Here is a 23,654-nt window from a genome sequence, read left to right on the forward strand (position 1 = left end):
TCCTCTTTCTCCCCCTCTTGTTTGCACTAGCCCCTAGCAGTGGCACTGCGACTCAGTAAGGACTTTAAGGTATACCTTGGGGTGGTTTAGAACTGTAAGTTTCTCTTTGCGCGAATGCTTTGCTGCTGTATGTCTCCAAGCCTTCTCTATCTCTTCCCTATATTCTAGATATCCTGAATCAGTTTGGGAAAATATCGGGATATTATTTTAATTTGCAAAAAAGTGAACTTTTCCCTTTAAACTCTGAAGAGGTACTCCCCTCCAGCCTTTTCTCCTGTAAAGTGACCCGGGTGGCATAAGGTACTTGTGGATTGAGGTAAACGCGGTCCTTCTACTTTACTTTTAAAAATAACTATATTACCCTTTTGAATAAATGCAAACAGGATATGATTCGCCTGACCTCTTTACCATTATCATTAGTGGGTTGTGTTAACCTAGTTAAAATGATAGTATTACCCACATTTTTCTATCTCTTTAAAAATATTCCTATCCTGATTAAAAAAGAAATCTTTAAAAATCTTGATAAAAATCTAATCTCGTTTATATGGGGGACCAAACTAGTCGGATCAGCAAGACTCAACTCCAAAAATCAATGTGCGCAGGCGGCTTAGCTTTACCCCATTTAAACTGGTTTGAAGACAGTCCAATTGTAAGAAATACAACTCTTTTCTAAACAAGTCCATGACATCTCATGTTGACAGCATCCTATAACTCAACCCGAATAGTATTAGATAGTAATAGTAGAGGATTGATATCCCAAATTTACGGGTTCATGAATGATATCAACCCACACTCCTTGGAAAATGTAAGAATGGCCTTGGACTGAGATCTTGCAGTGGTTATAACAAATGACCCATAGGACTCTATTTTAGACTTGATATACACATCATCTACATCCGCTAAACACAACTTAATACAGCTAAAAGTGGTACACAGGGCGCATTACACTATTGCTATATTGGCAAAAATGTACTAACTCTGATCCGTTATGTCCTCAATGCACCAATATCCCTGGCAGGGGCTGTCAAGGTAAGGTTGTCAAAAAACTCCTTGGTGTCAAGACGCTGGGAGTGGATGAGATCTGCCCTGAGATGCTGGAGGCGCTGGACATTGTTGGGCTGTCTTGGCTGACACGCCTTTTCAATGTCGCTGCAATTTTTTTTTAAAGCCCTGGATATCCATTATTAGAGACAGAATTTCAGGGTCATAGTGATATTTTATGCTCATTTGGACTCTATCACTGAGATACAGATTAACAAGTTCAGTGTCAAATATACCATTCAATGGAAAAATTTATTAGACTCATTACCAACTACTGACAGTCTGTAACTACCTGGATTTACAGGTCACTCTGTGAATCATTTACTTTGCACTAAACTCATTGGCTGTAATCCTGGCTGTCTTTGAGAGAGACGTTACTTGCGGAGTAAGAAAGCCAGAGCAGCAGCCTCCCCAAGGTCCTAGTGTCCGGGGATTATGGCCTGACCAGGTGCTCGATAATTGCCCGACCAGGTGCCCTGACCATGCCAGGCACCGTGTTGGCTACCTCTGCTTTAGAGTTTTTCCAGGCACGTCCAACTCTGCGGAGACCCCGGGGAAGACCCAGGACACGCTGGAGGGATTATATCTCCCAGCTGGCCTGGGAATGCCTCGGGATCCCCCAGAATGAGCTGGTGGTGAAATGTTGCGGGTGAGAGGGAAGTCTGGGTCAGCCTGCTGGCTCTACTGCCCCCGCGCCCCGACCCTGGATTAAGCGGATGAGAACGGATGGATGTGATAAGACTTTTCTTATTTTGTTAACGGAGACACTGTTGTATCCATCTGTTGCCAAAGCTGAGCTGAGGTTGCATGTGGAAACATAATTATTTTTCTATTACCAGGTGTTCACTTGCTATGTCGTTCAAAACTTCTTCACTGAGAAGCATTTCCTTTGTTATCATTAACTTCTCCTCTCTCCATTCCCTCACCCTGATGTTACACCTCAAACTATTCCTCCTCCCTGTTCATAATTAGGTCCCCTGACACTTTCCTCACTGTCCAGCTGTGCGGATGTTTGCGTGTGTGTGACAGAGTTTGTATCTATCCTTGTGCTTGCGACATTGATGAGGAACAAATACTCCATTTATCAGATCAGAGAGAGGTATGTGTCCCTAAAGAATAGTGAGTTTAAGTGTTTTGTGTCTTCCTTTGTGTTTGAGGCTGTGTGTGTGTGTGTGTGTTTCAGTATGCTTATGTGAGTTGCACATTAATTAGGCCTATGTGTGTGTGAGTAGGCAGGTACGTGTAGCTCTCTGGGCAAGTGTTTGAGACACAGACGGTAAGAGACACAAGAGAAAGTTGAAGGACAGTCCATGGTCTTGAAAAAATACCTCTGTATCATACTCAAAAGGTTCAAAAAGTGTGTTTCCTCTCCTCCAGTCCATCACGTGTAGCTTCATCCCCAGCCTGTGGGGGGCAGTGTGACCCCAATATTCCTGATGACACCTGAACAATTCAAATATGATATATATATATATATATATATATATATATATATAGATATATATAGCGAGAGAGAGAGAGAAATATTTAGAATTTAAAGTATGTACATTTTTTGTTGTCGCCATTCGGTTTATTGATGTGTATATTCAGTTTTGACAACATTCTCCCAACATACATTAGATAAAGGTCTGGCACAAAATGGGAAACGTCGTTTGATCATCGCAGCATTGTTTTTTTCTTCGAGTTGAAATTACAGGACATAGCACATTGAGCTGGTTAGAGCAGCTCACTGGAGAAACTCCCCTTCCCTCACTCGACTTCTTAAATCCCAGAGAATGTTTGTTTATTTTCCCAATTGTGTTTTCTGATGAATGTTCTCTTTTTATCAAGCACTCGCTGTTGATCCTCTCCCTCTTAAGAATTGGAAAAAGGAAATATCTACGATAAGAAGTTGTAGTCTGGGTAGTATTGCCACCCTATTTCGTCAGTACCACATGTCAGGAACCACGTGTATAACAGAGCTCTTCTATGTAGGGTAATTTAAGAATCATGTAAGTCTTAATCTTGATTCTTAAAACATTAGGTCTTTCATTTTGACTTTAGAGAGGTTTTTTTGTGGTGCGCCAAAATATAATGTGGACTCCTCGACAGTGCTTTTACAATATTAAAACTGATTTCATGCTAGCCTATTAGCTTAACAAAATATGTTCTTGTATTTTTGACTTTCAGCTATACGTTAGAATGAAGCACAGGGTCCGAACAAGGCAACTTTTTTCCCCCTGCATCCCTGAGGCCCGGAGGACAAAAAGGAAATGGCTTCACCAGCTCAAAATTCCTTGATGTACTTCGAACTAAGGGATGTCTGAGGTCAGCCATAAAGCGAGCCGCTTCCCTGCAGCTGGTTTTTGCTCTTGCTGTGCTCTTAACCTGTGACATCACTCCATAACAGTTGGGGCTTCGGCCCGAGGATGCAAATCACTGCATCAGCTCCCCATGATGGATCTGCAGGGTGATGGAGAACAGCAGTGGGTGTCCTGCCTTGAGGCAAAAGACCCACTTTTACTTTCCAGAATTGACTCACTCTGACTGGATGCTGCATGTCGGATGTGAGGATCCCTCTGGACATGATGTCAACCCCTATGTTTTGTAGCCTTGGAATGTCAATTCCTTGCTCAACACCATATGTGTCTGCAGCTCTCACTGCTCACTTCAAGGTATCCCATAAGAGAAGGTCTCCAGCATGTCCTGCAGCAAAGCGCTTCAGAGCTGTATGACCTTCGGGAAGTTCTGCCTCACCAACAAGGAGGACAGGATGAAGGAAGCAGTGGATGCTTACTGAGCTAAATGAAATACAAAAGCTCCCGGTCCCTGCCTGGCAGCAAGTGCTCCTCCTCCTCCTCCTCATCATCATCATCCGAAGATGTGAGAGAAGCGGTGGGCCTTGACTGCCGGCAGAGGCAATGATCAGTTTCGAGAGAGTCGGCAGAGTCTCGAGGAGGCTTTTTCTGATCGGATCGATGATTGAAAGTTATAGACATTTTATGAAATAATCTCTAGAATCTGAGCCCTACTCTGCATTTTGAGATGTTTCAGGTGGAGCGGCATATCTGCCCGTTAAGCCTCATTAATCGGCACAAGTACATTTGAAATCCTTATTTACAAACCAGTTTTTCTCCTTTCCCCTTATCGCCGCTCTCTATTTACCAGCTCACCAAAACTCCTGAACAGGAATACATGTTATGAATAGGGCTGCATGGAATGTCCTTATTTTTATATTCAAAAATCTGAGTGACGTTTGATAATTCAATCTGGGTAGCCAAATTTGACTGCCAATCTCACAACAAAATCATTGTAGGGAAGAGAATGTGTTGACGAAAAAAGTTAATTCAACATTCATAAATATCAACATGGCTATTTCAAAATCGAAGAATAGCTATATATTTATTAATCAGAACACTCACAAAATAAGATATTACTAGATATATTTTTAATTTATGAACGATTTGCTAAAATCTGCTCGGGAAGGACCTTTTTTGGCTTGCCTCTCCCTCCTGTTCCTCCTGCCTCGTCTTTGGAGAGCTACAATGTGCAAAATGGAATTAGGACCAAATGTTCTATTTAAAACTATAAAAACAAGCAAGATAAGAAATGATGTATTTCTCTACTGGATAGAACTGCGATCAGTCTTTATAAACATACTCAACAAATAATGGCATCTATTATTTTGAAAACCTGCTACATGTAATAAGAAATGTATCTCGGTAATGTATCTCGGCCAATAATAGTGTTAATATTTGTATAGTTAGTTTTAATAGCATCAAAAGAAAGACAGACTATCTACCAAGATATGACCAATCAAATTTGATTATGTTAATTACTAGTTGGTGATACCGCTATTTGTTAGATATGAAACAGTTTGGGAATCATGGAAATGATGAGACCAATTTCCTTTTAATACATTTAATATACATTATTTTGAACCAAGAACATTGCTCGTTGTGTGTGAAAAAGAGAAGGGAAGAGTAGGTGGACTGTTGCGCACAATGTTTCTAATACGTTGGAAAGTTAATCATCGTGAATTTCAACAGAATGAATGAATCTTTAAACTATTCGATTCAGCCCTAGCTATGAATATCATTTTGGATATCATAGTTTCGTAGTTTAACACAATGCTATCATATTGACGCATCAAGCAAAGCCAAAGACTTTTAAAAGGGAGCAATTGTTGGAATAGAGGAAACATTGATATGATATAGATAATCTTTTTACTTTGAGATACAAAAGTTACATTTTTCTATCAATGCTCATACCCGAAACTTTAACTGTATTGCTTTCAAAATGGCAAAAGTTTCTATAATTCCATAGCTTTGTCCTGGTGATAGGATCGCCGATTGGCAATCTCACGATCGGAAGATAGGACAAGAAAAAGAATTGCGCATCCCTAGTCCCAAAATGAAGCAGAATTAGCACAGCACCTGCAGGACCCACCCAAAGAGATACATGGGCTCGCCGTTACCACTTTGAGATTGTAAATGCAACTTCCTTATTTGGAAGTTGAGTGCTCAAGACTTAACAGCGCTGGTCGAAAGCAAAGTCTGCATTAAACATAAATTGTCTCTTGGAGATATGAGACTTTCAACGATAACACAAAAATAGGAGAGGGGCAAAGACGAGGAAAAACAAGAGGAGAAAGAAAGCATTTCACAGTATTTTGATATGTCCCCATATTATCCTTAGTACCCCATGGGATAGAACCTTTGTGAATGCTCCATTGCTCTTTCAAATCCCCTCGATTACTGTGTCTGCATTTCAAATGGCGCTCTAAGTGCGCTACTTCTGCAAGCCCTAAAGCCTTAGGCTGGAACTATTGCTCACCAACTGGGGATTATAGGCTTGTATTTGCCATTTTCTCCTTGTTATTGGTCTTTCCCATGTATGCATGCTCTCCGACTGTACAGGGACGAGCAGAAATATATCTCTGCATGGTGAAGCATTGGGGAGCATGCTGAATTATTGATTGGTTCCCATGGATGATGATGATGATGAGACTTTGTAGTATGCTGGTTTAGCTCTAGGGCAGGCGCTTTGATTAAGCAGAGTACCTCTATTCTCCTGCTGAGAGAGAGAGATACAGAGCGAAGGAGAGATCGGCTTAGGATAAATCTAATGTATTTATCAGTGGACAACAACTCTCCAAAACATTTAGACAGAGCGGAGAAGAGAAAAAGAACAAACAAAATATTAAAAGATACGAAGGCTGCATGTAGGCAAGGGGATGCAGAAAAAAATAAGAAAAAGGCTCACTGAAAAATAAAGTCAGTGTTTCCCACATGAATTTGTGAGACTATGCTAGATGGACCTTCGGGTCCATATTGGGAAGTCAGGGCTCATGCTCCTTAGAAATATCTATTTTTTAAAGTTAAATGCTCTAATCAAAACTTTGAGAGAGTGGCTAGAATTTTGAGGAATTGTATGCTCTTGTGCAGGCGCAATGTATAGCATATAGCAGAGTATTGTAAGGGTACTGTACGATACTTGAAGTTTTTAGGTGTTTGTACTTTGTATTTCCATTTTGTATACATTTTATATTGTAACACATTGTACATTGAACTTCACTAAAAAAAATTAAGAATTTAATTGCAGAAATGTGCCATCTGCTTATTGAGTGTACTATTGGTAAGTATATTTTAATGCCAATATTGTTTGCGCTTTTACTAAATACATTTGAAATGCAGGACTTTAACTACTCACATAGTGTTGATACACTGTTCTTACGTAAAATATTTCATCATGAAAACATTGGTTGAATAAATGTGAATTAGATGACATTTTTAAATTCTGCACAGTAAAAGAGACAAACGTCGCATTTCGAGATGTGTCTGGTTAATGGTCACGTCGGGTAAAAGAGGCTTGAGTACAAAAAGTGAGCCCAAAAGTGAGCACTTCTTTCACAGACCTGGGAAGCGACAGGAGGGTGCTGTAAAGCTGACACAGCAGTGTATGTTTTACAGTTTATGGGAAACGACTGTGGGTGTTCAGCCCAGTACTGCTGTGGCTGACTTTAAGAAGGTTGACTCATCTTTTTTGCTGAAGTAACCTGATGTAGCACCACCACTACCACCACCACTATATAATACTGTTTAATGTCCATAGCATGCCTTCTCTTTCTGCAGTCCACATAACTTGACACTGCTATCAGAAATCCTCAAATAGAAAACTAAGCAAAATCTGGAATAGGTTCCTGAGGCAATGTCTGCATTGAGTAACTGTGTTCTCTCTGCTTTGTAGTGGTGTAAAGGACCATCGTTGATCAGGGATCTGTATGGATCCCCTCCTCATGGTTTGGCATGCATGTGAAACGCGGACTAATTGACCAGTTTCATCATCATGTGGTGAAATACATTTTTACCGCTCATCATTATCTGTGGAAAACCATGCGATCGGGAGATTGCCATTAATGCCTTGGAGTAGCTGATCTATTGAATGCTACATACAGCAGCGGAGGTCCCATTCAGTTCCATTATGATTCTCCTCAGTAGAAATGGTAATTAAAGGTACATTCAAATGTAACCTTGCAAAATTAAGTTTTTAACATGAAACTTAAAATCATACAGTTGTTTGTAGTAGATTACAGTTTTCTCAGCAATACAAATCGATATTAGTGAAGGAATTATGACCAGTTTAACTTCCCAACACTAGCTCTGAGAATTGTATGATACATAATTAAAACTACTTTTCCCAAGTGTGTGTTTGTCTTATCATTTGAGTTGTATTTTTTTATGCAAATACCACTATAGATGTCTACAACAAAGGAAAGAAAGTCTGGAGCCTTGAATGCCAGCTACTATAACAAAACCGAACAACAACAACAAAAACAATCTGTTATTGTATCTCTTTTGACCTTTGCTATTTTTTTTCCCTTCACCGTGAATACAATTTAGCAGCTACATAACTTGCCACCTCATTTGACAAGATTTAGTTGTGAATTCTATTTCCTAATACAATTAAGACAACACGAAAGCTTTATTAGCCTCTTATTCTTCTCCCTCTTTTCGTTTGTCACATCGCTCTCTCTCTCTTCTCTCTCTCTTTCTCTCTCCCCTCTGCAGATTTACACCGTCTCTTTCTGTTTCATTTTCTCATTCCATCTGCTGAGCCAGTCAATAGAGAAAGTGCCCAAAGGCAAGCAAAGCTGCTACCGTGCTAATATGTCTTAGCACTGATTATAGAGAGCAAGTAAATATGTGTCTGTGAGTGTTTGTCTGCATTTATATCAGTGTGTAATGAAATGCTGTTGTGAGGTGAAAGCCAAGTGGGGTGACCAACTAATGTTTGCAATTGTGAAGACCAGAGATTTAAGCTTGAACCTTGCACAGCGTTGCACAAGCTGTGAAGAGGCTTAAGCATGACAGTTTTACAGTATTGTTAATGCGAATAATTGACAGTAAAAGCAGGTGGAGTTGGGGTGGGATTCAAGAGTTCCTCTCCTCCCATTTAAAAACTTTTCCACAGGAGAAACAAAGGGCATGGACACAAGCACACCACAGTTATAGTTCCAATTAGAGATGTTGTCCTTATCAGCGAACAATATATATTTGATTTTTATTTTCTAACAGCTGTATACTACTTACCCTGGATGTGATATAAGGCAAACTCCAACAAATTGTTGCATTGTCTGACTAATTAAACTGGTAAAATGTAAACACCCCTCAACACCAAAGCTTTGCATTCTGTACATGTGACTTTTTACTGGTGGGGTTTTCTAGTGTAAATGATGACCAAATTGCTAACATTGTGTTCGCTCTGATTAAGGTAACCCTCCACTAGCTGCACATGCGCATGCTGGTATTGGATTGTGCATAGTCCCATCTAACAAAAAACTAGAAACGTATTCCAGTGATTTAGACGTTTGAAACTAAGTGGTCACAATCTGGCTTAAAGATTGTTTGAAAGGGAGGTCAACACATAGACCTCAATTAAGTGTTTTAATTATAGAGATACAACAACATAAACCAAATCAGGTGTGACTTGTCAGCAGTCTTGTGTGAGTGGAACAAAGTGTGTGATTGTACTTAATGTCAATTGGCAGGTAAGAATAAAAAGAGCTGCTCGAGCAGGTCATGTCCAATATGCACAAGCTCCACTGACTTCTTCTTCTTAGAAGGAGAAACCGTAAAAAAATAGGTAACCTTGGGCTGTCACATATTTTAGAGAACAATGATGTCTGTTCAAATAGAAGATTAGACACAGTTGAAATATTAAACAAATTCCATCTTCAGCTATCGCTTAAAGCTATTTGTTTTTATCTCACTTTCTCTGTCAACAACATTCTGTCTATACTCTCCTATTTCCATAAAAATGAAATACTGCCTCACTGTGTGTTAATTAAATCCCAATTTGTCAACAAAAATATATGACACACACACACATACACACACATGCACATACATACACACACACTGTGTTGACCTCTTTGACACTTCTTACTGTAAATTCTTTCTTTCTAATCCAGCCCAAGCTGATTTTTCTCTCTCAATGTAATCAAAAAGTATCTCTCACATGAGTCACTGAACATTTTTTAAAGTCTTGGTGAATCAGTGCGTGTCCTAATGTTGTTTATAGTCATTACTAATCATATATTTAACTCCGCTGACTTGTAGAAGACCAATGATATACCTATAATAAGAACAAATACTTTATTGTTATCATGATGGAATAATTATAAGGGATAATAGTACGGATTTGTGTGGTGATGGTTTACAGATTTCTTTTTTGCCAGCAACATCTTTAAGTTAAGAAAATACTTTAATGTCCCAAGACATTCCTAACTTATTTGTAGACAAATATGTTTCTGCATGCATTTCACAAATAATTCCTTTTGTCTCTCTGTAAAGCTAAATGGAAAAAGAGAGACAGCGAAAAAAAAGAAGGAGAAAAAAAGAAAGCAGCCAGACTGGAAACCCTCTTCTAGTAAAGCCAAGAGTGACAGAGAGACGATGGAGTGCCAAGACCGTGGAATGAGGAAGAGAACATTAAAAAGAGTAACTTCAATCTCGGGGCACTTATCAATCCAATCAGTCCATTTCAGTCTTCCTTTCAACTCTCCTCTCTCTTACTTCTGTTCTGGTTGCTCAGCCCCCTGCCTGATATAACAGTGACTGGACTGGACGGTGACTTATAGTTCACATCTGAGTAATCCTCGGTGATTTGTTCTCATCTCACTGTCTTTCAAAGCTGATAGAACATGCAATCGCATTATGAATTAATCACAATAAGGACTGATTTGAACATGTCCATTATTCTCACTTAAATTGAAAATTTGTAGCTATATTACTTTTCTCACCACTGATATTCAGACTATTAAAACAACGTTTCCACTGTACCTGTGTGCAGTAATATACCTCCTATTAATTTATCTTAACCCTGACTTAAACGTAGTCCTAAACTCAACATAATTCCTAACCCCAAATGTTCCCCTAAAGCTGTCAGGTGTGACAAACTGTACTTGCTCTAAAGTATTTTCATCATCTCTGTGCTCGTGAAGACATCTTGTCCCTATAACAGCCTTTAACGGCCCCGATTGTCTTTCTCCTTATTGCTCTGTCTCCTCTCGTATATTTTCTCATCTCTATCTACTTCTTTATGATACCCTCTCTATCAAATTCTGTCAAACTCTTCCTCTGTCCATCAGTTTCCATTCCTTCTCATTCCCTCGCTTCTTTCTTATCTGGCTCTTCACAGCTGTCAGCAGTGTCATTCACACTTTACAGACGACTGTGGCGCAAGTCGACCTATCTCACTCCCTCCCTCTCCCTCTCTCTAGTTCGTTTTCTCCTCTATCCGTCAGCCTAACAAAAAACCCCTAAGGGTCCACATGTTCTATCCCATAATACTGTGCTGTGCCCCTCTGAAGATTGCCAATTCCTTGCTGTTGGTCTGAATGCGACATCTACTTTTCTAAGGTCACCGTACATTGGTGTTTCCTGGAAGGGACCAGTGTGAACTTCCCTCAGTTCATACTGTATGTCAGCATATGTCTGTGTGTGTTCCACGACACCGTAAACCAGCGTTTTCATATATAGTTCAACACACCGGCAGACGTTATGTTAAGGTGGTTTCTAGTAATTGAGAATGTGGCTTCAGGTATGTCGTCAGGATCATGCTGATGGTGCGCTGGCGAATACACTTGGTGGATTTACATTGTCTGTTTGATTGATTTTGCCAACTGTTTTTTCTTTGTCGCTTATATGACGTGTTTTGCCATTTCTTTGAGTTTAACATTTAGTATGCATTGTTCCATAGGCCATGGTGACCTTTTATGTCTTTCCTCACATATTTGACGAGCAGAACCGGCTGAAACACATTCTTGTTTCAGCTGGTGAACCCAAGATGCTTCATTTCTGCATATCAATAGTGAAGAGAACGGTAATTTAAGAACAACAAAGTGAAGGACGTGATAGAATTTCATATATTTGTGAGTTGTAGGATTATTAAATTAATACACATTTTAGGAATGCCATTTCTACTCAAATTGTTTAAAGTGTTGTGTATCTTTGTGTGTTGTATTATCTGTTGTATGAGCTGATACCATTTTACAACTAGAACGGGCACTCGGTAGAGTGCATACCTTCGCCGCAGCCACTTTTTTGGTACCTTTTCATGACCTTGGCCTTTGACCCGATCGATCCCAATCTAATCAAATGGTCCCCGGATAATAACCAATCATCCCACCAAATTTCATGCGATTCAGTTTAATACTTTTTGAGTTATGCAAATAACACACATACAAATAAATAAATAAATACACAGCGATCAAAACATAACCTTCCGCATTCTCAGAATGCGAAGGTAATCATGCATTTGTTAAATATTTATTGTAGTTTTGTTTGGACGGGCCACACAAAGAACTGGGACATAAGTTCAATTTGATATATTTCGCGATGGGTCGGTGATGATTCATAGACAGGTCAGCGTTGGGGTTCATTTATCTGCTGGTTTAAAAGAAAGACATGTTTTCCCCACATTTTCACAGCCGCTGTTGCAAAGCGGGGCTGTCATATTTTAAGATGTGATTAGAACAAGTTGGTGTTTATGCTGTCAGAGAGCGTTGTTGTGATTGTTTTTGACAAGACTTGCTCGGTAATTCTAAAACAAGCCTTGGTCATGCTCAAACACAAGCAACACACACAATTGCTTGATAAGACTTTATTTCTTAATCCTGCTAAGAAACTCAACAACTACCCTTCACGGCCGTAAACAAATAATTTAAAGATATAAACTGTATTGATGATGTATGATGATGACAGAAACACTTATTACCCAACAAATACATTTCTACAAATACGTAATCTCAAATAATTTAGAGAAATGCTTTTACCCTGCGATGCCATAATCTTAAATGATCACCAATTATCGAACAATGTGTAGTCAGGCAACTAGCCAAATAACATTGCATTTAGGAATCTCTTTTATTACAAAGGCAGCCAAAACATATACATTATACATTTGGGCCTACCTACTGGAATGAAAACCCAGATATACAGAAATTGCTAGCAAATGTTTTTGAATGATAAATATGAACAATTGTATTAACTTTTCAATGTACCGGGAGCCAGTTTGCTTTTGGTAACATTGTGCTGCTCTTCCAAAAAACAGAAAGTTACATCAGTTCATTTATGAATATATTAGGGCTTCGTTGATCATTATGTCAGCAAAAGAGTGTCAATAAATAGGAGAGAGCTCTATGAGCGAACAATATAAGTGATGACTAACATAATGTCATACAGAGTAAAGCTTATAAACTAGTGGCTGGTTAGCTGGTCATCTAGTTAATAGATTAATGGAACATTTTGCTAAAATCCCGATTGACCGTACATGCTATATTTGACCAAGATATTGACTATGATATGTTTTCATTTTATAGGATGTTATTGTAACACCCTGTTCTGTTTCTCCTGTGTTCCGTGTCTCCTATGTCTCCTCTGTGTCTTCTCTGTCTTAATTGTTTAATTCCCTGCACCTGCCCTCAGCCACTCTTGTCTCGTTACTGTCTGATGTGGAACACCTGTTTCCCCCCCTATATATTGTGTCAGTCTTATAGCGCTCTCAAGGCATGCCCCATCCCGAAGTCGCTTACAGAGTCCAGTAGTGGGCAGACTGACGGAAGTGGCAGCCAATCAGCGCCCTACGCCCCTCGACCACCACCCATCCATACGAACCGGGTGAGGCTGCGTGCTGATGGTGGGGAAACCGGAGTACCGAGAGGAAACCACGACACGAGGAGAACAACATGCAACAGACAAGGGACCTGGAGGGGGACCGACGATCTGAACCCAGGACGTCTTTCCCTTGTCTCCAGTCGGATTGTCGTCTATAGTTCCGTGTCCTTTTCCCGTCGTCCGGTCCGTGTTCCTGTTGACCCTGCCTGCCCTGAACCTGGATTCTCTGCCTGCCCCTTTTGGATGTTGTTTTTTTGTAAACTGTTTTGTCTCATTAAAGAGTGCTTTTTTTTGTTATTCATATTGCGTCCAGCCTGTCACTCTGCGCCTGAGCCTCACCCCGTCACACGAACCTGAAAGTTATGTCCTGGGTTGTTTCGTGGATACACATAGTACATTCCTGGAATGCTATTATTGTGAGGAAGTTAACATCCAGTAAATAGTCAAATCTTATTTATTTTCCCATCCGACTCTTGGTAAAGAAGCGAATATCCATATTTCCTAAAAATAATAAGTATTTCACTAATGCTTCGTTAGCTGTTGTCCAGCCAGTCAACATTTTACAGGACTCCAAACCCTAAACCTTTCTTAGTTGGTCTCACTTGCACATGATTTGTGTGCACCCTTTTTTTTTTTATACAGCCGGATATTAATCAATGACTGCATGCTGATGAATAGATGTCTTAATTTGCATATCCTGCCAGCACTCATCACCACTGCTGTCTGAGTCGGAACCTCTCGTGTCTTCCCACCAGCCTTCACCTCTATCTCCTCATTTCACTTTTTTAAATAATCAGCTATAGCCTGCTTAATTTGTGGAACTCTGTATCAATGTTAACGACCATGAGCGTCATGGACGTGCATAAATGCAGCCATATACCATATACTTCAAAAACAATACATAACTTCCTCCTGTCTTAACCCACAACAGTGCCACAGGTAAAGCTTTGCATTTTTCTGTGCAAGGTGTTAATATTCATGTTTTGTGGTACTATGTTGATGCTGAAATAAGTATTGTTGCTGGACAGTACAATGAAAAAAAGTATATCCCCTTCTGCGGAGCAGCTGCTGCTCAGGCGGTCGAACAGGTTATAAATAGTAGCGTATTTACTGTAGATCAATTTAAATTTAGAAATGTCTTTGAACAAGACACGGAATCTAAAATGACTTCCATAAGCAGTGTAGCGCCTTGCACGTCAGTTTATCCGCCAGTGCTGCATGTGTGTGAGCAGCACTGTCCTGTCCGGATTAAAACCTGCTCTACAAATGCAGTTTGAGCATAATTGACCTGAGAATAATTGTCAGGAAGTAGTCTTAGGCGGTATCACAGTATCGCAGTATACCAGAGTTTTTAGACGGTTTTACAAAACTTTAATGAATTCAGAAACTCTGCTATCTATGACGCTGTATTGTAGTGCACACCACCAGAGGTGACTCTACTTGTGTAAGAGGCAGCTGAGCTCAGGAGCATCACAAGCGGTGAGGATAACGTTTCAGGACTTGTACTTCAGGTTAAGTCTTCTTCCAATTGCAAAAGCCGTTTATTGCCACATGTTTTTATTCAACAGCTCACTGATATGTTCCCCTCCCGCTGTCTGCGTCAAGGTGGCCTGACCTTTTAAGGTGGACCAGCTATTCTCATTCATATTACTACTCAGCACACCCTCCCCAGGGACATCATATACCGTCTACCTCGATGAAATGTCAGGAAGGCATCATGGTATTGAAAAAGATATATCACACCCCAAGTCTAGCAGAACGACTTATAGTCAAACGCACCCACGCACACGTACACACACATCCCATGCATATGCAGAAACATGGACAGCACCTCCTGACCACAATTGCTCTCCGACTTGAATCGTGGTAATTTGTGTCGGCCATTCAATTGGTTTATGCAAACCCCTATTCCCCAATCATAGGGCTTCTTCCACTTCCTTTGGAATGTTAATTTGGACTGTAGTTGCAGCGGAGAACAAAGGTGAGAGAATCATGCCTGCTCAGGTAATCCGGTAGGTGTTAAACGGGCTCAGCTTTTATTTTCTGAAGGCTCGGAAAGACCAAAGGGAGAGAGACAGACAGATTCCGGCGAAGCAAAGACACACAGACGGGTAGATGGTTACATCGTTAGCGATGCATGCAGACTGATAGGTAGACATCAGACTGAACTAGAGAGATAGAAAATGAGTGGATCATCAAAATATTCACAAAGATACAGGTAGATAATATTATGTGTAAAAAGTAGTGGAGAAAAGTGAGAATATATGACACAGAAGTAGGAGAGAGCAGACAAAACAAAAGTATGCAAAACAGAAGGTAAGGCAATGAATGGCGTACGTTGTATCGAATGAACTGAATAACATCTATCGCTCAGCTCAGTTAGATTTAGTTCATGTTTCTAACATCAGCCACATTAATTAGAAGCAATCTCAGAGCTATTGTGCCCTTCCCCAGTGTCATTCAGCCTTCATTACAGCCACTTTGATACTGAAATGAAGCTGGATTGTGGCCATTATACCACAGAGCTTTGCTGCCATTCAGTCAAAATTACATACTCAAATTCTTTTTTGGGGTTTAGCTTGCTCTGTCTAGGTGGGTGTAATATGTAGAACATGTGTGTCTGTGTTGATGCATATGCACATGGGGGATGTGAATACTAATGCTTGCAAAACTCAAGTGTTTGTTTCTCACATGAGAATAGCTGCTCCACCTTAAAGGTCAGCCCACCTGATCTGCTGTTGTCGCTTGTTTTGGGCTAACCTCCTTCACCGCCATAAAAAAATAAGAAAACCCCAAAATATATATATATAAAAAAATTAAATGTCTAGAAAGGAAATATCCTGACACCGAAGTCTGAACGAATGGCCTTCACTTATGAAATATATTTCATTAAAACTCGACAGACACAACAAAGTTTACACACACAAAACCATCTTGCTTCGATATTCACTCATGCACACACACGCATGCACGGACGCACCCTCACACAAACACTCACACACTCACACACACACACACACACACACACACACACACACACACACACACACACAACCAAATACAAAGTCTCACACTTTATGAGCTGCACAGATATGCTCACAAATCCACTTGCTCATTTCTACTCATTGACAATTACAAGGGGATGAACACGCACTAATGCACTTGTTTCTGAGGAGAACACACATTACCCTCTGCTTCAATGAACTCAGTGTTCCAGTCGGTTGAAGACGACAGTGCAGCTTACAGTGATACTTAGAGGTAGAGCTAAAGAATGAAATCCTAATCTTAGCATGTCATAACACCAATTTAACTGGCTGGCAACCAACCTTTACAAGTACAATACGTGAATGAGGTTTAGATGGAGGTGGGTTTTTTTTAAATACAAATGCACGCCATCTCCTATAATTGTCTGTACTTTGTGGGAAAAACCACATGTAGCAGTTGCAAAATGCGCACACACTACGTTGGTAGAAGTGCGTGTAGCAGCATAAATCATTGATGTGAGTTCAAGCATGATTTTTTAAAACCTAATCATATTTTGTCTTGTTTATAAATACATCCTGGTAATTTGTGGATGGTGTTTCTCTCATGTTTACCCTAATCTAAATCCACAAAAGATCAAATAAACCATCTGGGCTTTTAGGTTATACTGACTATAATATGTCTGCTAAGTGATTTCAAATGATGAATATTGAGAAAAGACGAGGGATCAGCAGCAATTTAGTCTGGGCTTTTGTTTTATTGCTATCCACCATGATAGAAATACATGTGTGCAGTGCAGTCAGACTAATATGCAGTAATTTAGAATTGGAGTCGTAACAGTGTGGTTTAGTGCAACTGCTGCATGTGAATTATTTATGGTTGCTCGAATTTCTGCCCATGCTATAAAACACTGCATGAAAAAAGCCTTTTTATTTGACAAAGCGGCTTGTATTTGATTGCAAGATCTTCCCGTCAAAGGTAGGGTACCCAGAATAGAACGGCTGATTTCATAATTGATGACACATGCTGGCCTCAGTGCCTCTGTTCAATATGTCGAAGACACGCACACACACACACACACCCACACACACACCTCCCTTTAGAATCTCTTCCGATGAGTGACACTATTAATCAATTTTTATTCACACACTACCTCTCCTCTCCTCCACTTCATTGTCTTTTATCCTCATTTTCACTTCGCTGACATTTCTATTGTAACAATGTCCCATTCCAAAAAATTATAATGAAGGTAGCCATTTATAAACCTTTATTACGGAAATCTGACATTTAGCCTTGATGATTTAAAAAAAGAAAAAGAAAGAAAAAAAAGTCGAGCAGAGTGAACTCGTTTTTTTCAATGTTCAATGTAGTTCACATATCGTTTAAGGCTATATCAGCAATATTTACACTATTCAATAAGTTCTGCCTTATACTGATTTAAAGTGAAATGTGTGTATTCTTGAAGTTTGTGTGCCGCAGCCAAACTGCATTACTTAGCCACCCCCGGCACACACATGCAGAGACTCACAGTCAATCCTCTTCCAGCCTTTTCTCCTGTGATCATGTCACACCACGCACTAACCAATATTCACACACCCTGCTGAAAAGAGTGCTTCAGTTAAAATTTACAACCCCATGCATTTTAAGCTTGTATGTTTATTGCCTGAAATGTCAGGATGAAATCAAATTAATTACAAGGCCCTACATCATTCTGAGCTTCCTGCCTAGGGCTTCATGCTTACGCTGCAGCCAGCTCAGATTCCCATGCACATATTGAGCTGGGAATAACATGGTGTCGGTGTGTGTGTGTGTGTGTGTGTGCGTGTTTGGTTAGCATGTTAATTTTTAGGCCTCCGTGTAATACAAGTGTCAGGTGAGGGCTGTTAGCAGGGGTTCGTATGTAGATATATTTTCAGCATGGGACTCTGGGAAATTTAGTCTCTCTCTGTGGTACCCGGGCTCATTAAAACATATTGCTTTTCTTGCCTCTTTCACATTTTGTATCTCGTCCCGGAGCAGCAGCGGCAGCAGCCAGGCCCGCTGAATGTGTAACACATTATGAGTTATGAGATTCAGTACAGTTTGGGATTAAATTTGCTGCGTTATCTTTTTCTTACACGATGCAGGCTCGGTCCCGCCTGTGATGAGGCGCTCTGGCTACAAGACTGCCAGAGAGAAAAGTGTGTGTGTGTCGAGTTCTCTCTTTCTCTTCCTCAGTCCATATCACCACTCATGCGAGGCTTTCACCCCCCCCCCCTCTCTCTCTCAAACAGACACCTCCACTCCTTCTCCCTCTCCTCCCCTTATGCTGTGTATCATCTCTCCGTCCTTCCCTCACTCTCTGCGCCAGTACCGAATGGAATTAGAGCTCCAGACTGATTTACAAAAAAAACCTCATCTTCACTTCGTCAATCCTTCCATCTTTCTCTCCTCCATCTCTCCTGCTGTTACAATCCTCCTCCTGCCTTCCCATCTTTCTCTTCTCACCGTAGACCCCTATGATACTTTTTTACGGCTCCTCGCACTCTCTGCATCCTCCGTCAGCCCCCTCCTCCCCCTCCTTTATTTTTTTTAGACCTCACTTCCTCCTCCCCTCGCCACTGCAATAAGACTGACAAGATAAGAGATTGAATTTCTCCGCTCAGCAGTCCGAGCTTGAAGAGGGTGTCATGTTTAAGGAGGGGAGTACCTGACATTGCACAGCAAACCTTTGTAACATTTCAATGGGTTTCCAATTTCTCCCCATCACATCTTGTCAGACATCAACCTATTATTGACAGATTGTGGATTAGAGGTGGAAGGGGAACACAGGGCGCTCAGCAGCTTGCTGCTCTCAGTGCTTGCTGATATCTACAGTACGAAGCGCTGTGGGACAAACGCTTGAGGAGGCAATAGGATTTTCTTTGCTTGGATGACTGTGTATAAGCGATGTCAGGTTTGTTGTACAGGGCGATCTCAACAATAGGTACATGCTTGGAGGCGGGGCTGGAGGGGAAAACAATCGGGGCTGGAAGGATGGAAGGCATCAGAGCGGCAACGGATGAAAAGGAAAAACGATGGAGAAAATGTCAAGATTGAAACAATGTCTGATGGAAAAGAGGAAAAGATCAAATACTGGCAGAACAGTCTTCTTTCCAATATATCAATTTAAAGTTCACTGATGAACATATGAAACTTCTATTAAAAGACAATGTCAACTCTAGTTTAATTGATTCACATGTTCTTGAGAAATAACTTCGCCAAGGGGGATAACAACTTAGAATGATGAGACATGGGACTGTAACAATGTGGCTTTGAAAATAAGTTAGTACATGAAGGTGATATAAAAGGTTAGGAGAAGGGATGGGCATCGATACTAGCGCTCTTATCAATACTGGTCATCGGTTTGGCCTGCTTATCAATACTCTGATCGATTCTTTTTTATTATTTTGTGAGCGACAAGTCTTTTTGTGAGCAGCAACAGCAGCACATTTTTAAACTAGAACGGGCGCATACCTTCGCATATCACAAGATTGGGCATTGAATTATGAAAATGTTGGCATTAGTTGCATGCCAATTGGATACAAATTGACCGCGCTATGGTAAAAAGAAGATGTTGACCTTTTCATGACCTTGACCTTGACCTTTGACCCGATCGATCCCAAAATCTAATCAAATGGTCCCCGGATAATAACCAATCATCCCACCAAATTTGATGCGATTCGGTGTAATACTTTTTTAGTTATGCGTGGAACACTCATACAAATAAATAAATACACGGCGATCAAAACATAACCTTCCGCATTTTCCAATGCGAAGGTAATTACTCACGATTGTAAACATACATATTACTATGACACTCTCCTCACTCCCTCTCCTGTGTCATCTTTCCTGGAGCAGTTTGTGTGAAGGGTCTCTGGCTAGAGGGAGGGGGGCCGGGCTGGGTGATGGCTGCAGCCTCAGCCCAACAATCTCCAAAAAGTTCAGACATTCTTAGAAATGCTCAGCGATTAGCTTTAATGAGCCTGTTCTTATTATCCAACTCCGTATGGCATCTCTAACGTTACCTGCGGTGGACGAGGATGGACGGCTGCTTGTCAAACAGTAGAAACATGTGCATTTCTGCATATTATTTTGGTTCTTGTTCGACAAGTATTTGTATAAATTGCTGGTTTTATTGTATTTTAGACAATGAGAGTTATTAGCATTAAGTGGAGGAAAATGTAATCACACTTAGGATTTTTTTCTTCTCTCTGCCAGAGCCAGAGAGGCAGGGTTGCAACGCTGCTTTTTTCCCTCTGCAACTTCTAAAGTACCAATAGCAGAGCCGTGTACTCCGCACCTTTTTACTACTGTATAATATAATGGGTTCCTTTTTACAACCGAGTTTCGGGGAGCATCTCTACTTTAGAAGTGAGTGAAAATGTAAACCAGTTAGCATCTCTAGTTTGGACGGAGTGAACAAACGTAAACCAGTTAGCTCAGCTAATCATTTTATCATATAGTATGACACAATTACACTGCTGTTCCATTTCTTCAGACAGACGGCCCAGAGTACGCTCTGCGGCTCTGACAGTAACCGAACAGTACACTCCTACAGTGCTCCAAATTTGTGAAAGGTTTGTGCCAGAATGCGCTCTGTTGCTTGGAATTTGTCTATTAACGAACATACCCCTCACCACACCGTCCTCATCGGTAGATTGAGTTTGGTCAGCTGCCATGGAAATGCAGATGTTCAAACTTCCAATGTTTCTTGAACTTCCCCTCCATGTTGGCTTAAAGGTTGAGCTGGTGAGTTCATTTTGGGGTTGGGCGGATACATTAATAACTAGAATGGGCACTCGGTAGAGCGCATACCTTCGCATATCACAAGATTGGGCATTGAATTATGAACATGTTGGCATTAGTTGCATGCCAATTGGATAAAAATTGACCGTGCTATGGTAAAAAGAAGATTTTGACCTTTTCATGACATTGACCCTGACTTTTGACCCAATCGATCCCAAAGTCTAATCAAATGGTCCCCGGATAATAACCAATCATCCCACCAAATTTCATGCGATTCAAGAAGATGTTGACCTTTTTCATGACCTTGACCTTTGACACGATCGATCCCAAAATCTAATCAAATGGTCCCCGGATAATAACCAATCATCCCACCAAATTTCATGCGATTCGGTTTACAACTTTTTTTGTTATGCGAATAACACGCATACAAATAAATAAATAAATAAATACACGGCGATCAAAACATAACCTTCCGCATTTTCAATGCGAAGGTAATGATACTGATGTTCGTTTTGAGTATCGATGCAGGGTTGGATGGATACCAAATAAATAGATCTGTCTTCCATGTTAGATCACAACTGCTTCTCTGCAGCAATGACTTCACTGTAGGAAAATTATTCGGCAGTAATTAGAGTATTGCTAGTGGTTGTCAAATATATCCTGAATAAACCGATAAAAGACCGCATCAATTTCACAGCTGACATATTTATTCCATTTTCATTGTTGTGCATTGTAATTGATTTTACTATCACTGGTATTACGTATGCCAAGATCAAAAAGCTAGTTTTTATTCTTGACCTAAACAAGCAAAGTCCATTTACGTCGCCCTACCTAACTAATAATGTAACTTTGAGGAGGTAGAGACACCTTTTTCCCTTTTTTATTGTAAATGCTTTTATTAATTGATAAATTTAACAAGAATGGGAAGTCTTTGATTTTCCAGAGTACAACCATACAGGGCATAAAGGCATCATCTTGAGAAATATTTGTGCCATAAAACATTTTCTTTAGTTAAAATTGATATCTAACAAGTAAAGTAGTTTAACTTAAATTGTCTTTTTCTTTATTTTTTCACTGTGTTCAAATGACCCCAGATGGTCTGAGTGTATCAATACTACATTTGCCTCAACTGCGACTTTAAGGACAGGCTCTGCAGCTACTTTCTACTTCCTTTTTACCACAGACACAGCTACATTCATACTGGAGTGAGCTTGTGACGACTGAGATTGTGACAAATGTAATGCCCGGTGCCCAAAAGCTCTTTAATCCCTTTCTTTCTATCCTCGGAACCTATTTTCATTACTTAATTTCATTCTTCTAGTTGACTTCCTCTTCATCCACTTGTTTCTCCCCTTATTCCATCCTTTTTTTTTCTTTGCTTGCTTCCTGGATTCTTATTTTCTTTCCTTTCTACCTTCTATCCATCTCTCGTCCTCACTTACCTCCACACCTTCCTCTCTCCTTTAGACCACTCACAATATGTCCCCCACTCCTCGCCCCACTCTCGCTGTTTACCGAGCATCCACTCTGTCATCTGCACTGAGACTGATGCCGCGCGGGCGCCATCCCTCTCCACAGTGTCATCACTCCGCCTTCAAAATTCAATCATTTAGTGAAACTGCAGTCATGCACCATATCTCATCTCCACTATTCTGGCGCTGACCGAGAGGGTCCATTGGCATGGCCTACTCATGCCCTGCCTAGATTTTAAACAGTTTGGACACATGACGCATTTCAACTCTGATGTGTTTTGATAGGTTTCACTTGTGTCTTTGGGATGACAGTCACAAAGCTATTTTTGAAAGTGGTGGGCGTCAGGTTTCTGCTGAGCCAAACTCAAGCCAAACTGAGCTGGGCTGTGACAGTTGAGACTGGATGTGTATTACTTCCTGAGCTGCTTAAATGTATAACAATGTGAACTGCTCACGCTTCATATTTGTTTGAAATGGATTTGGCCAATGGTAGATTTACGTAGAACAGAGATGCAATGTTTACAATTGACCGTGAAGGCACGTCAGGGCAATCTGTCATAGAACACCATTAATTTCATGTAAATTACCTGCTTTATGTTTGGCAGAAAGATTTCAAAAACTGTCACCTGGCTTGTGATCCAGCAAAACAATAATTGGAGGGGAAATGTCCGTCCTGTCGATCCATATTCCCATACTTTTCCCTTCAAGTTTAATAAGGTAAAGATTCAAATTAATAAATGTCTTTCATTGATTTCAATTTCCCTCCTGTCTCCTTGTGATGCTAAAATTACAGTTCTGCTAATAAGTGGCGATCAGTTATTAGTTTTAAATTCAGTGTGAGTTTTCCATGCCAGGACAAATGTTCAGGTCTCTGGGCTCTGTGATTGGATACTGGCTCACAGAGTGATCGAGTGAGCCAGCCCACAAGCGAGGGGAGGTCTCCTGGCTAACATTGTGATCGGATGAGTGTAAGAGTGGAGAGCAATCTGGGCACGATGTGGATACACTGGTGGTTTCATCAACAAAGCCATACACCACAGTTCAAACCACAATCTCCTGCCTCAACCATTCCAGATGGACTGTTTTCATTGTGAGACCTCTCTCTGTTTCTCTCCATTTGGCTCTCAGTGTCTTATTCCAGACATCTCAGATTTGGATCTTTGTCTTCAAGGAGTCTCTCTTGTCCTTGCCTTCTAGAACAAGACACAGACACACTTTCTGATCTGACGGCCCT

This window comes from Pseudoliparis swirei, chromosome 20, assembly GCF_029220125.1.
Source record: "Pseudoliparis swirei isolate HS2019 ecotype Mariana Trench chromosome 20, NWPU_hadal_v1, whole genome shotgun sequence".
In the NCBI taxonomy this organism is placed as follows: Eukaryota; Metazoa; Chordata; class Actinopteri; order Perciformes; family Liparidae; genus Pseudoliparis; species Pseudoliparis swirei.